Source organism: Petaurus breviceps, unplaced genomic scaffold (assembly GCF_028583685.1).
Source record: "Petaurus breviceps papuanus isolate PSGF00001 unplaced genomic scaffold, PetGlider_PUasm1.0 555, whole genome shotgun sequence".
Classification (NCBI taxonomy): domain Eukaryota; kingdom Metazoa; phylum Chordata; class Mammalia; order Diprotodontia; family Petauridae; genus Petaurus; species Petaurus breviceps.
This window is the reverse complement of record NW_027186373.1, coordinates 568,880-585,179: the sequence shown is the minus strand read 5'-3', so window position 1 is coordinate 585,179 and position 16,300 is coordinate 568,880. Positions and strand designations below refer to the sequence as shown.

The following is a 16,300-nucleotide window of genomic DNA, read 5'->3' as shown; positions in this document are numbered from 1 at the left end:
TGCATGTGTACATACATATACACCAATATGCATGTGTACATACATATACACCAATGTGCACGTGTACATACATATACACCAATGTGCACGTGTACATACATATACATCATATGCACGTGTACATACATATACACCAATATGCACGTGTACATACATATACACCAATATGCACGTGTACATACATATACACCAATGTGCACGTGTACATACATATACACCAATGTGCACATGTACATACAGGTACACCAATGTGCACATGTACATACATGTACATCATGTGCATATGTACATACATATACACCAATGTGCATATGTACATACATGTACACCAATGTGCATATGTACATACATGTACATCATGTGCATATGTACATACATATACACCAATATGCACATGTACATACATATACACCAATGTGCATATGTACATACATATACAGGTATGATATTGTAATGTGTTTTAGTTACCTTTTCATTATATTCATACTACTTAGAAGTTGGTATAATTATAACCCACACTTTACAGATAAAGAAACTGAGGTATACAGAGGTTAAATGAATTACCATATGTCATATCTTCTACAACAGTTAGGTAGTTCAGTAAAAAGAGCACTGTCCCTGGAGACAGGAGGATCTAAGTTCAAATCCAACCTCACACTCTTGCTAGCTACATGATCCTGTTGCCTCAGCTCCCCGCTGGGAAAATGTGCTCAAGAAGGAAACAGGAAACTACTTCAATGTCTTTGACAAGAAAAACCCAAGTTTGGTCATGGAGAGGCTGACTTGACTGCAACTATTTAATGTAACATCAAGTACCTAATAAAGGAAGAATTGATTTGAGTTTTTCTTTCCTCCAGCCACTGATAGTACAAAGGCTTCACACTCTGGGAGTCAAGCCCACAAATTAATAGCACTTCTTTATTCTTTATTCATGAATTTCCCCAAATCTCAATGCAAGAAACCGTTAACTTAAGGCTAACACAAAATGAGATAGATCATGGATTTTTAAAAAATCTAGCAATAGCAACAAGAGAAGAAAAGGAAACACAAGGAATCAGATTAAGGAATGAGATGATGAAGCTATTTCTTTTTGCAGGTGATATGATGACACACTTAGAAAATCCCAAAGACACAACTAAAAAGTTAATTGAAACTATTAATAATTTTAGCAAAGTATCAGGATAGAAAGTAAATCCACACAAATCATCACCATTTCTACATGTCACAAACACAACTCTGCAAGAAGAGATATTTAAAAAAAACATTTAAAACATTTCTGGAAAGTATAAAGTACTGGGGAGTAGACCTGTCAAAACAAACACAAGGACTTTATAACCAACAAAATCAGATTTAATTACTGGAGAAACGTTAATTGCTTATGTGTAGGCAGGACCAATATAATAAAAATGATAACTTCAGCCAAAACAATTCATATATTCAATGTCATCCCAATTAAATTACAAAAAAAAAAAAAGTATTTCACTAAATTAGAAAAAAATTATAAAATTCATTTGGAAGCACGAAAGTTCAAGAATATCTAAGGAAATAATGAAAAAGTGAAGAAGGATATTTAGCAGTGCCAGATCTTTATCTTATGAGGCAATTATTATCAAAGTCATCTGGTACTAGCCAAGAACTAGAAAGGAAGTTCAAAAGAACAGACAAAAAATTTACAGCAGCAAATAAATATAATATCATTATAATTGATGAATGTAAATACTTAGGATTTGAGGATAAGAATTCATTATTTGGCAAAAATCATGGAGAACATTGGATATCAGTATGGCAGAAGCTGAACAGAGATGTCTGGCACAAGGAGTAGGGAACCTGCTGTGTTGGGGCCACGTGTGACCCTCTAAACATGTAAGTTTGGTCTTTTGAGTCAGTCCAAGTTTTACAGAACAAATCCTTCCTACACGCCTCTGCCAGAGAGCCCTAAGAGGGCTTCTTCCCTTGAGCAGAATTTCAATATAGTTTGCTTCCCCCCAAGATTATAGTTTTTCTAAGAGCTGGTGGTCTTGCAGCTTACCTTACTTCCTCTATATTGAGCCCTGTTCGACAGCTCCAACGCGCTCTTGTACAGAACACTACACCTCCTGCCAGAGCCCTGGGGCTCTTTTATTGGAACTCTTTCAGGAGACTTTAGACCCGGGTTGCTTAATCGCATCAAGACTGAAAAAGGTCAGCTGTGCAGGAACAGGCTAGGATGAATATAGGATTGGGTGTCACTAAAAAATGTCTCTAGCAAAAGCAGGAGACAGACAGGTAAGTAAAGCAAGCAGAATGGGAAAGTTCCCCCAAAAAAGGTTTTGATGTTCTTTCCAGATTTTTCTGAAATCACCTTGCTTAGCATGTCTTTTTTTTTCTCCAAAGTTGCTTACTTTAATGTCTACTGTGTGGTCGATTCTTCCTCGTTGATGACCAGCAAGGGAATTTCTCTGTAATCACAAAGGAAAAGTTCTTCAACACCTAGCCAAAAGTGAACTTTAGTGTTGCCAAGAATACTCAGCATATACTTCATGGGATGGACTCCTGCAGACTTTTCTACTGAATGTTACATGGGGAAAATTATAGTTCAATCCCTATTTCTTTTTTTTAATTAAATTTTATGTTTATTTTTAGTTTACATCATTCATTTCTACAAGATTTTGAGTTACAAATTTTCTCCCTGCTTTTTCTCCTACCCACCACCCTAAAACAGTGATCCCACTGTATATCCCCTCCCCCATTCTGCTCTCTCCTATATCCTCACCCATACCCCCTCTGAATTTCCAGTAGGGCAAGATGGATCTCCATACTGCAATGCCTATATACCTTATACCTAATTTCCCAGTTGCATGTAAATAATAATAACAATAATAATAATGATGATAATATTTTTTAAAAATTTGATTTTAAAACTTTAAATTCCAGATTCTTTCCTTTTCTCCCTCGTCACCCACCCTTACTGGGAAGATAAGCAATTCAATATAGGTTGTGCATGTGTAGTTATGGAAAACATTTCCATAGTGGATATTGTGTAAGACTGACTATATTTCACTCCATCCTATCCCCCCCCACACTTACTCTACTCACTACTTTAACCATGTCCCTTTTCAAAAGTGTGTGTGTCTAAATACCCTCCCCCCAACCTGCCCTCCCCTCCATCATCCACCCTCACATTCCCTTCCCCCCCTACTTTTCTGTAGGGCAAGATACCCTATTTAGTGTGTATGTCATTCCCTCCCTAAGTCAAATTCAATTAGAGTAAGATTGACTCATTCTCTTTTGCCTTCCTGTTCTTCCCCTCCATTGTAACAGTTTGCCCTTGCCCCTTCTATATGAGATAATTTACCCCATTCTGTCTCTCCCCATCTCCTCTCATTACATTGCTCACTCAACTCTCAATTTCGCCTTTTAAATATGATCCCTTCCTATTCAATTGATCCTGTGCCCTCTGTCTATGTATACCTGTACACATACATACACACATCACATATGTATTTATATGCCCACATACCCTCCTATATAGACAAATGTATACATTTATATTCCTTTGAACTATTCTCATATTGAGGAAAGTTTCATAAGTTTCAATTTTCCATGTAGAAATATAAATAGTTTGATAAATTCCTTATGATTTCTTTTCCCTGTTTACCTTCTCATACTTTTCTTGTTTCTTGTACTTCAATGTCAAATTTTCTGTTCAACTCTGGGTTTTTCATCAAGAATGCTTGAAAGTCCTCTGTTTCATTGAATGACCATATTTTCTCCTGAAACATTAGGCTTAGTTTTTCTGGGTAGGTGATTCTTGGTTTTAGTCCTAGCTCTTTGATCCTTCAGTGTAGAAGCTGCCAGATCCTGTGTTATCCTGATTGTGTTTCCACAATATTCAAATTGTTTCATCTTGGCTGCTTGTAATTTTTTCTTCTTGATCTGGGAACTCCAGAACCTGGCTATAATATTCCTAAAAGTATTCTTTTTCAGATCTTTTTCAAGAGGTGAATGGTGAATACTTTCAATTTCTATTTTGCCCTCTGGTTCTAAAACATCAGAGCAATTTTCCTTGAGAATTTCTTGAAGGGTGATTTGTAGGTTCTTACTTTGGTCATGGCTTTCAGGCAGTCCAATAATTTTTAAATTACCTCTCCTGGATCTATTTTCCAGGTCAGTGGTTTTTCCAATTAGGTATTTCACATTGCCTCCTATTTTTTCATTTGTTTGGATCTGTTTAATAGTATCTTGATTTCTCATAGTCATTTGCTTCCATTTGCTCCAATCTAATTCTGAAAGAATTATTCTCTTCAATAAGCTTTTGAAATTCTTTTTCCATCTGGCAAATTTAGCTTTTTAAGCTATTCTTCTCACTAGCTTTTTTGGCCTCTTTTGCCATTTGAGTTAATCTATTTTTAAGGTGTTATTTTCTTCAGTCAGGTTGTTGACTCTCTTTTCGTGGTTTTCTTGCATCGTTCTCATTTCTCTTCCCAATTTTTCCTCCACTTCTATTATTTGATTTTCAAAATCCTTATTGAGCTCCTCCATGGCATGTAACCAGTTCATATTTTTCTTGGAAGATTTTAGTGAAGGAGTTCTGACTTCATTGTCTTCCTCCTGTTCCATGCTTTGATCCTTTTTTTTTTAGGAATCTAAAGTTGGATTGCTGTGCTTGCTTTGCTTCCTTCGCTTGCTCATGTTGCCACTCAATTACTTGACTTTTGAGCTCTTTGCCTCAGTAGAACTCTGCTTCCAGAGGGCAGAGCTCTGTCCCAAATTGGTGAAGTTTTCACACCTGCCAGAGCTATTAGGAGGGCACCATCTCTGCAGCCCCCACAAACTCTGGCTCACTGGTCACACACCTCAGGACCAGCACCCAAGACCTGGATCCAGATCTAGGCAGGTAAAAGAACCAATACCCTCTGAATGGTTGTTTAACCCGCTCCCACGATCTGCAGGCCAGGAATTCTGAAGCAGCAACGTGGAGGCAGCTGCAGGGCTGCCACACCCCATCCACTTCTAGCTCCAGGGGCCAGGGGCTGGACTTTCTCCTCCGTCCTCCACCTCCCCATTCTAGCAGAGTTTTACACTGACCTCTCCCTTTTTCTTTGGCATTTATGGCTTGATAATTCTTGAAACCACCACTGCTGCTTGTGATCCTCTCCCTGAAGTCTGCTGCAGTCACTGGTCAGGGCCACCTGGGGCTAAAACCTCAGGCTCACCCAGGGTTGGACTGGGCTCTCAGCTTTTTAGAGGGACCCTTCCTGTCGGCCTGCCTGGCTGCCTTAAGTGGGAGATTTGTGTCTCTCTGTCATGTTTCAGGTTCTGTAGCCCTAAGATTTATTTATAGGCATTTTTATAGGTATTTCGGGTGGTTATAGGGGGAGCACACAGAGTTTTCCTGCTTCTACACTGGCCAACTTGGCTCCACCAGCTTATCATTTCTTATAGCTAGATAATATTCCGTTATAATCATATACCACAGTATTGTTTCAGTTGCCAACTCTTAGACAGCACAGAAATGGTACTATTAACACTTTAGAACATAGAGGTCCTTTTCCTTTTTTCCCTAATTATCTTTGGAAATACACTGAGTAGAGGTATTGCTCGGTTAAAGGGTATAGGCTAATTAATAACTCTTTGGCCATAATTCCAAATTGCTCTTCAAAATGGTGGATCAGTTCACAATCCCACCAACAATGAATCAAAGTCCCAATTTTTCCACATCCCCTCTAACATTTGTCACTTTCCCCTTCTTTCATTTTAGCCACTGTGGTAGATATAAAATGACATATCAAGGTTGTTTGAATTTCCATTTCACTAGTCAATAATGATTACAACACTTTTTCATATGACTATAAATTGTTTTTATTTCTTCATTGGGAAATTGGTCTCTTATAACCTTTGACCATTTATCATTTGGGGAATGATTCGTATTCTTAAAGATTTGACAAAGTTCTTTAGCTGTTTGTAATGGTAACCATAATAGGATATTTTTACTGTTTTTCTGGATTGTGGTTTAGCTAATCAAGTGCCTTTTGAAGATGTATGGGTTCTGGGAGCCCCTTGACCGCTCCTTGAGTCCTTGAGGTACAAGAATCCCCCTTGGACTCTGATTAAGTTGTCCCATTTGCATGAGCCATTTGACTGAGGCCATAAGCCTTACATTGTGGCTGGGCCCAAACCTCTGTTACTAGACTTCCCACTCTTGAGCCTATCAAAATATCAATCCACCCTTGAACTAGCCTAGCCCACCATTGTCTGTAGTCTCCAGGTAGCCTCCAGCAACTTCCCACCCTTAATCACTCATTGATCTCATCTGACTTCTCCTGAAGACCCTCCCCAAACTCCTCCTCTAGACCACCCCTAGATTCCTCCCACAGCCTTCTATATATAATACCCCATCTTGTCTCCATGTTTGTGAGAGTGCCATAGAATGACCTAACACAGACTTAACTCTTTGTCTAATACAAGTGAACTTGTAATAAACTTTACTTTTCTTTGGCTGAGAGAAGACTTGAGTTGAATTCATCCAGCAGGACCTGGTGTGTTGGTATTTTGGACTCTCCAGAGCAACCCTAACCCTCTTTATGGGTAAACTCTTCACCTTTGAGCCTCACTTTTGATTATATCAAGAGTTTTTGATTGGAAAGAATATACATTGTACTGACCTTAAGAGGTTTGGGGTAGTTTGAAAATTTTCCCTGCCCTTAATAGGCCTAAGGAAAATTGAAGATCTCCCCTGCCCCTTTAATAGGTTAAATGTAATCACACAGATGCCCACCGTGAGAGGAGCTTCCAAAAAGGGTGGAACAGGAGGGAGCAGAACTGAGAGAAAGAAGCTTTGTGATGTGAATATTATGCTTCACACTATTGCTGAATAAATACTAAAGTTATTCACAGCAGCAGTTCTTAGGAAAGCTGCTGTGAATGACTTTACATCATTTGAGATAACAGATATAGTATGTGAGATATCTGAGAAAATATCGAGAAATTTCCCCCCAATTTTCAGTTCTCCTTCTGAGCTTGGCTGCCCTTGTTTCATTTGTAGAAAATTGTTTTAATTTAATGTAATTGAAATTATCCACTTTATACCTAACTTTTCTCCCTATCTTTTGTTTATCGCTAAATTTTTGCCTACCCATAAGTCTGATAAGTGATATGTTCTGTGTACTACTTTTTTGAAAAATCTCTGTAAAAGTCATGCATCCATTTTGACCTCAACTTGGTGAATGGTGAAAGATATTGGTTTTTGTCAGATTAGTTTTATTTACTGTTTCCTTCTCTGCCTCTCTTTTTACCCTATACCTCTTACCGTATCTTCTCCCATTACCCTCTTATTCCTCTGAATATACACATATGTATGGTAGAGTTGTGTGTGTATGTATGTATGTATAGGATGGTGTATGTGTGTATAAATACATATGTGTGCATATGTGTGTACATATATACATAGACAGAGGGCATAGGATAAGTTGAATATGAAGGGATGATATCTAAAAAATAAAATTAAGAGGTGAGAGAGGAATATAATGAGAGAAGGAAAAAGGGAGAGATAGAAGAGGGTAAATTATCTCATATAAAAGAGGCAAGAGAAAATTGTTACAAGAAGGTTAAATGGAATGGGTCAACCTTACTCTCATTGAATTTGGCTTAAAGAGGGAATAACATACACACTCAATTGGGTATTTTTCCCTAAAGGAAAGTAGAGGGGTAGGGTATAAGAGGGGGAATGATAGAAGGGAGGGCAGATTGGGGGAGAGAGTAATTAGAAGCAAACACTTTTGAAAAGGGATAGGGTCAAAGTAGAAAATAGAACAAGTGAGGGGTGGGATAGGATGGAGGGAAATACAGTTAATCTTTCACAATATAACTACTATGGAAACGTTTTGCTTAACTGCACATGTACAACCTATATTGAGTTGCTTAATCTTCCCAGTGGGGGTAGTTGAAGAGGGAAGAAGTGAAAAAATTTGGAACTCAAACTTTTAAAAACAAATAATAAAAAAATTGTTTTTTTTTTAACATGCAATGGGGAAATAAGATATACAGGCACTGGGGTACAGAAATCCATCTTGCCCTACTAGAAAGTTAGAGGGGGTAAGGGGGAGCATATAAGAGACAGCAGATCTGGGGAAGGGGTATCCCATAGTCTCATTGTTTTGGGGCAGGAGTAGGGGAAATATGGGGAGTTTTTTACTCAAATTTTTTACTCAAAATCTTGTGAAAATGAAGGTTGAAAACTAAAAATAAATAAACAAATCAGTCTGAAAGTGAGAGTGTGGGAATGATGAGACACACCAGGCAGGAAGCTGTCTGGGAAGTCCATTTATTTATCTGAGGGTAAGGGTTTATATACTAATAGCAAAAGTGATTACATCTGGTATTCTACCTCCTGCTACTTTATTCCATTGTGTGAATGTGAGATGACTTCTGGGTAATCACTTCTCTGTAATCATTCCCTGTTCCCTTGCTAATCAAGGAAAGATGGTGACCCAATCACCCTGAGCAACAACGAGCCATGATGAGGAGCAGGGCCTAGGGAGCTCCTGAACCAGACTCTACCCATGACTGGACTGACTCAGTACTGGCCCTTTACAGTGTGCCATCAGTATCTTAACAAAGGATCAACCCTAAGCTGAATGAATCTTCAATGCTAAAAGTCAACAGCCCTATTCTTTCCTTGCTATGACTGCTGGCACATTAGCTCCCCAGGTGTCCCCACACATATCCCGATGACCTTGGCTCTATCATCCCACCATCCAGCATCTCCTCTTCTTCTGATACCCTGCCGGCTCCATCATTTTGCTTCCTTCTTTGGTCACCAGTATAGATGATTTACTGATGCATCCCTGTATGACTGACTGTGTTCCACCATGCTGACACAATCAAGGGTCACTGAAATACAATTGATGAGGGGCAGGGACAAGGTACCTTCCTAGTGGCCAGGGTCTCACACCAAGATTTTAATTGGCTAAGTCAGCACTGATCACACCCATGGAAGAAAGAGGCAGCTAGGCATCCCAATGAATAGAGTGGCTAGACTAACAGGCAATCAATTAATAAACATTTTTAAGTGCCTACTGTGATCCAGGTACTGTGCTAATCTGGAAAGACTTGAGTAAATATCCTGTCTCAAATTCTATCTGTGTGTCCCTAAGCAAGTCAGTTAACCTTTGCCTGAGTTTCAAAACATGCACACAGAAGAAGACAAAGTCAAAGCTCCTACATACAAAGTTAAAGCTTTTATATCCAAAGCCTACACAAAAAATATGAATTCATGTCAGGCTGTAGAAGAGCTCAAAAAGGATTTTGAAAACCAGGTAAGAGAAGTAGAGGAAAAATTGGGAAAAGTAAGTGAAAGTGATGCAAGAAAATAATGAAATACAAGTCAAGAGCTTGCTGAAGGAAGCACAGAAGAATAAAGAAGAAAATAATTCCTGAAAAAAAATAGACTAGCCCAAATGCCAAAAGAGGCACTGAAAGTGAATGGGAAGAAGAATGCTTTAAAAAGCAAAATCAGAAAAATGGGAAAGGAAGTCCAAAAGCTCACTGAAGAAAATAATTCCTTAAAAATTAGAATTTAGCAGGTGGAAGCTAATGACTCCATGAGAAATACAGATATTATAAAGCAGAATCAGAAGAATGACAAAAATAAAAGACAATATGAAACATATTGTTGGAACAACAACTGATGGAGAAAAATTAGATAATTTATTAGGAAAGATAATTTAATCTATTGTTTGATAAACCTCCAGACCCTGGTTTTTGGGATAAGAACTCACTATTTGACAAAAACTGCTGGGAAAACTGGAATATAGCATGGCAGAAAATGGTCATAGACCATTATCTAACACCATATACCAAAATCAAGTCTAAATGGGTGCATGATCTAGGTATAAAGGTTGATACTGTAAGCAGTCTCCTAAAACAAGGAATAGTTTACCTATCAGACTTGTGGAGAAGGAAAGACTTTATGACTAAACAAGAATTAGAGAACATTATAAAATGTAAAATGGATAATTTTGACTACATGAAATTGAAAAGTTTTTGTACAAACAAAGCCAATGTAACCAAGATTAAGAGGGAGGTGGGAAATTGGGAAAGAATCTTTACAACCTATGTCTCTGACAAAGGACTCATTTCTAAAATATACAGAGAATTGAGTCAAATTTGTAAGAATACAAGTCATTCCACAATTGATAAATGGTCAAAGGATATGAACAGGCAGTTTTCAGAGAAAGAAATTAAAGCTATCTATAAGCACATGAAGAAATCCTCTAATTCACTATTGATTAGAGAAATGCAAATCAAAACAACTCTGAGGTACCACATCTCACCAGTCAGATTGGCTAAAATGACAAAACAGGAAAATGACAAATGCTGGAGAGGATGTGGGCAAATTGGAACACTAATGCATTGCTGGTGGAGTTGTGAACTGATCCAGCCTTTCTGGAGAGCAATCTGGAATTATGCCCAAAGGGCTATAAATAATTTCATACCCATGACCCAGCAACACCACTTCTAGAGTTGTATCTCAAAGAGATCATAGAAGTGTGAAGAAGACCCATATGTACAAAAATATTTATAACAGCTCTTTTTGTGGTGGCAAAGAATTGGATATTAAGGGGGTGCCCATCAATTGGGGAATGGCTGAACAAGTTGTGGTATATGCATGTATTAGAATACTACTGTGCTATAAGAAACGAGGAGCAGGCAGTCTTCATATTTACCTGGAGAGGCTCATACGAACTGATGCTGAGTGAGAAGAGTAGAACCAGGAGAAATTTGTACACAATTACACACACAACGTATGTGTGATGACCAACTTTGATAGACTGGACTCTTCTCAGCAATGCAGTGATATAAGTCAATCCCAAAAGACTCATGATGGAGAGAAATATGTGCATCCAGAGAAAGAACTAAGTTTATATCCAGGTGGAAGCAAAATACCTGATTTTTTTCCTTCTCTTTTTGGTTTTATGTCCTCTTTACCATTTTTCATTCCAGCTGGTACAATCTGTCCTTATAACCTGACTAATGTATAATGTGAAAGTATTTACAGATCCTGTACTTGACTATAAGCTGCCATGGGGGGGGGGTGCGAGGGAGGGGAACAAAATGTGAAACTCAAGGAATTGTGGAATTGAATCCCGTAAACTAAAAGGAAACAAACAAATTAATAAAAACATTTTTAAGATAATTTAAAAATTATGGATGAACTGAAAGCCATGATCAAAAAGAGTCTTGATATCACCTTTTAAGAATTTATCAAGGAAAATTTCCCTGATATTCTAAAACCAGAGGGTAAAATAGAACTAGAAAGTATCCACTGATCACCTCCTGAAAGACATACAAAAAGGAAAACTGCCAGCACAATTTTAGCCAAATTCCAGAATTCCCAAATCAAGGAGGAAATATTGCAAGCATCCAAGGAAGAAAAAACTCCAGTATTGGGTAACCACAAACAGAATAACACAAGATTTGGCAGTTCTTACATTTTGAGATAGGGGGCTTGGAATATGATGCTCCAAAGGTCAAAGTAGCTAGAGTTAAAGCCAAGAATCACCTGCCCAGCAAAACCGAGTCTAAGCCATGTGCTGGGAAAATTGACATACAATGAGTCTGTAATCTTGTCTGTGTATTTCTTCAATCTGTGCTGGGACGTGTCCTGCTTCCTATTCTCCCTGAAGGTGTGGCAAACCTGGATACACTGGTTCAGGTGTATCTGTAGGGGTCATTCCTCTTCCCCTTTTCAGTCTAACATTAAGTACCTTTTCATGGTACATCTTATGTAACTGTTTACTGGGAATAACATCTATTATTCAAAAATCTATTCCTGTTTTCAATACAGCAGTAAACAATTCTTTTCTTGGCAATCTATTCTGACTTTGATTCCCCCAATTATTTACTCTTCTCTCTCAAGGATATTTATTTTTCCCGATTTCCCTAAGTCACTTCACTGTGAAATCTTATCCAGCACCTCCAGAAGTGGGTGCCCTATTTCCCCAGTTAGTAGAGTCAGAATTAGGGGATTGTAAGGCAGAGGAGCCGTCTTCACTATGAGATGTCTATGAGGAGCTGCTAAGGGGATGTGGTCATATGCATGTGCATCTCCAATCATAATAGCAGTTTTCATTACCTCCTCTAGCTTTCTCATATATCTCTAAAGTACCAGGGTCTGTCTCCACCAGGCCACATAGAGTCAGTAGGATATTGCTTATTGAATCCCTCTGCAGCTAAAACTAACAGATTACTTGTATTGTTACCTCCTTGCAAATGGTAATCCCCAAAATCTTGGTGTACAAAAGGATTCTCACTAATGCCTATGAATTTCAAGCAATCCACACTATCTAGTGTTACTGCTGCAGTGCCTTCATCACTGATCCTCACCATCCAAGTCACTAAAGACGCTGCCATTCTTTGATTAAATTGAGATAATATAGCAATAACCTCTTGTTGAGTGAAATCCTCAATTATCTCCCTGAGCTCTGTTTGGCCCAGGCGGCTCTCCTCTTTTCTTCTTAGTTTGGGGAAAACTTCTGCAGTAGAAGACTCCTCATCTAACTTGGTTTCATTCTCCTCCAACACTTTCTCCTGGCAGTTGTTCAGGGAAACTATGCCCAGCTTGCACAAAAGCTGCATGCACATTCCATCTGTTAGTTTTCACTTCTTTTTAGCTAAATGAACAGTAGCTTGTTCTTCCACTACCTGAAATCCTCCATCTTTTGCTTCTAAAAGAGAGCCCATATGCCATAGCAAAGAAAAATTCTCATGCAAACCAGCCAACCACCTTTCTATTTGACATTTCTCCTTCAGCAGCTCATTTCTACTTTTACACATAAAACAATAACTTGTTAGCAAGGCCCAGTCTCTCCTACATATGCCTGTCAGTTCTTTTCCTAGTTCTATTGGTATTCCTTGCAAGCAACTTTTAAAATCTCTGGGTTCTCCCTTCCATAGCCTCAGTTCCCAGTTTTTACAGAGCCCTGTGTTTTAAACAATTCTCTTGGTACAAAGTAACAAGGTAAATCCGCTCTTCCTTGGATATCTATTTCTCACTCTAAAGTCCTCCTGCCTCCAAATAAAGATCTGATATTTTGTGATCCCATCCTTGTCACCAAATATAATGCCAATGCAATATTCACAAAACCCACGGTGGCTATGAATATGCTGGTATAGTTGTGAATCACAAAATGTAACAGGCTCTCCACCTGGAGGACATGACCAAAACATTTCTTCAAATACCAGGAAGCCAAATTCCCAAACCAGAAAACCAAGTTCATCCTAGCAACCAAGAAGTCACTACACATGATCAATGTAGCAAACGCAGACATTCCCAAGACTTACCTCCATCAATCCTTCAAAACCATATAGTTTCCGTTAAGCAAAAATGCCCCCCTCTCACTCATACTAGTTGCCCAGCATCCACACTGCCTGATCCCAGCAGTTCTGGCTCCCTCTCCTGCTCCTTCCTGCTCCATCCTTCCTGTTCAACCCTTTCAACAAGTTCCTCTCCCTGTGGGCTCCATGTAATTACATTTGGTCTATTAAGGAGCAAGGAAGATCTTCTGAAGGGTTAATTTTTACCCCTTATAATGATATTGTCCATGGCCTATAAATTTTTCCTTTATGACCCTTCCATGGCATGACCCCACTATCTGTGTGTGCTTGTAGACCCCAGGAACTAGCCATTCCTGGATTCTTTTAAACTTTGGGAGGACTGGCTATCCACCCAGAGTTTATTTGGTAAGTAAAGACCTTGGCTGCAGATACTGGAATGTCTACCAGACATTTTCACGTCCTTGCTGATTTAGCTTGCTTCCGCTGCTTATCCTATATTCAGTCAGCAATCCTTGAGTCCTTATCTTTTTCTTCTGATTTTACTGTCTCTTTTCCAACTCACTGGCACAAAGCCTTCTTTGTCTAAACTCCTTAAAAGTTGGTTAGTGAGAAACTCAATTTGGAATCTCACCCATGGAGAGGACGCTCTGCCTGGGACCCCCCAGTGGGGACTCATAGGCTGAAACCCAGGATTCCCCAGACACTGTGAAAAAGTGAAGAGGTGGTGTTCCCCCGATTCTTGATGTTTTCTCTTTCATTTTCTCCTATGCTTATAGTAATACTTTTAATCTTACCAAGCTTATTAGCATTGCTGTGTTGCCTATATTGCATATGTAAAAATGTTCTTTACCATTCTTTTTTCCTATAATAAACTCCTTTTAATTATCAGTTTTGGTGAACACGTGTCATTTTGTGGGAGCGAATTCGATCCAAATTAGGCAAAATTGATCCTTAATCACACATCTTCAAATTCTGTTACCATAACATAGGATCAGAGTTGACCATTAGGGAGATGATAAGGGCGATGTGCAGAGGATAGGGAGCAGAGAGATTCCTCCATGTGCATCCTCCCTTCCCTGAATTACAATGGAATATAAACCAGGAGTGCAGTTCCAACTTCTCCCCAGCCCATCCTCCCTCCAACTTCTAGATAAGTTTCTTTCACTCGGTTTCAGGGGCCTTGTGTGCTCATCTTGGCCTTACTGGTGAAATAGGCCTTAGGAAAGAGCTGGATTTGGAGATGGGAAGTGAGAAGTCATGCATCTGCCTGATCCTTGATGATATCAATGAATTCTTTCACTTCTATCCAGGGAGATAATTTCCAGAAAGGGACAGACTTGACACAAGTGTGGTCCCCTTTTGAGAAGATCAGGCTGAGAATATCTATCATCCAATGGGTTCCTGCATGGAATAAAAAGAATTAAAGGATCCAATGAAAATTTCATTCACAGAATCACAGATCCTCAGAGGTAGATCTCTGGTGAGGAGTTCTCACAAGTATCAGTCCTGCCCATCCTGGAATAAGCCAATAAAAGACTTCCAGGGAGGGAAGAAGGAAAGACTGTCCAGCTCTACTTGAGACAGGGCTACTTGTCTAGAAGTCCTGACATGAAGCTCAAATTTGCCTGGGTGGTTGAATGACTACACTAAAGAGTGTCCTGTCATTCAATAAGAATTTCTTGGACATTTACTGGATGCAGGGAACTGTGCTGAATGACAAAGGATTCAAAAGAAGGCAAAAACAGTCTCTTCCCTGTTGAAGCTTGCAGTCTAAGGTGAAAGGCAACACATAAATAATTCAGTTCATATGAGAGTCATAGGGAACAGAGGAAATACAGTCTCAGATAGGAAGGCACTGGCAAATGGCGGCTTCCAGGAAGGCATTTCAGCTTAATCTTGCAGGAATCCAGGGAATCTAAGAGGCAGAGGTGAGGAGAGAGAGAGATGGGGAACAGAATCAGTGATGTGAGAAATTATCCATCTGGACCTCTTTTCTCTCCCACTCAGTATTAATCAGTTTTCTATGATTCCACAGGGGTGGTGATTATAAATCTGTACATTACATGCCAGGACTGTGAGTTACTTGCTTAATTACATAACGCTAACTAGGGGCCCTCTCTGCCTTGTTTTTCCTTGTCATGGTGATCAAGAACAATTTGGTAGAGGTGACTCAACTGCATGGAAAGTAAGAACAATCTGGTAGAGGTGACAACTGCATGGAAAGTAAGAACAATTTGGTAAAAGTGACTCAACTGCATGGAAAGTCCTCCAAATCACTTCATACTTCTGAATCATTCTCTCTTGTCCAACATGAGCAGGTGACCATCTTATAACAAGTGCAGATATCCCATGCTATCCTCAATCTGAGACTTCCCCCCCCTCCTGTTGACATACAATTTGAACCTGATGCAACATTCTTGGCCCTTAAAGCATCATTTATCAATGTATAAAATTATGTACCTTGCATAGCCTCTTTAGAGATTTCTGGTATGAAATCTGGTATCAAGCCTCATAAAAATAAGACCCTAAAAGAAGGGGGCATCTCAGATCATGAGGAAGATCAGGGTTCTACTTCATTGGAGGGGACCCTTCATCCTTTGCTTGGCCCAGAGCTCTGCCTTAGTCTCTTTCATTTCAGGTGGGCCAATTTTAATCCCAGTAGTGCAAACGCTAGGGTTTCAGAGTTGTACCAAGGTTAGAATGAGAAGAAATCAGTATGGGGTCCCTGATTCTTTGCTCTTCACAATCATGGCTTGGAGTACGCCATGGCATGAGTTTCCCTATAACTTACCCAGTAATTTGACCTGCATGGAAATGTTCATGAGAGATGCAAAAATATGGAACCTAGTATGTGTAAGTTTCATCGGAGAGAGGACAGGAAGGATAAGACAGAGATTTGCCATAAAGATTGGAAGGAAATTCACAAGAAAGGAAGGAAGGAGAGGGTATTTTTTGACTTCAAGGACATCATAAACAAAGCCAT

At 39.2% G+C, this 16,300-nt stretch overlaps 1 pseudogene; it reads right to left on the bottom strand.

The window, feature by feature from the left end:
* Positions 1 to 16,300, bottom strand: part of LOC138172931 (sulfotransferase 2A1-like) — a 48,415-nt pseudogene that overhangs the window by 23,766 nt on the left and 8,349 nt on the right.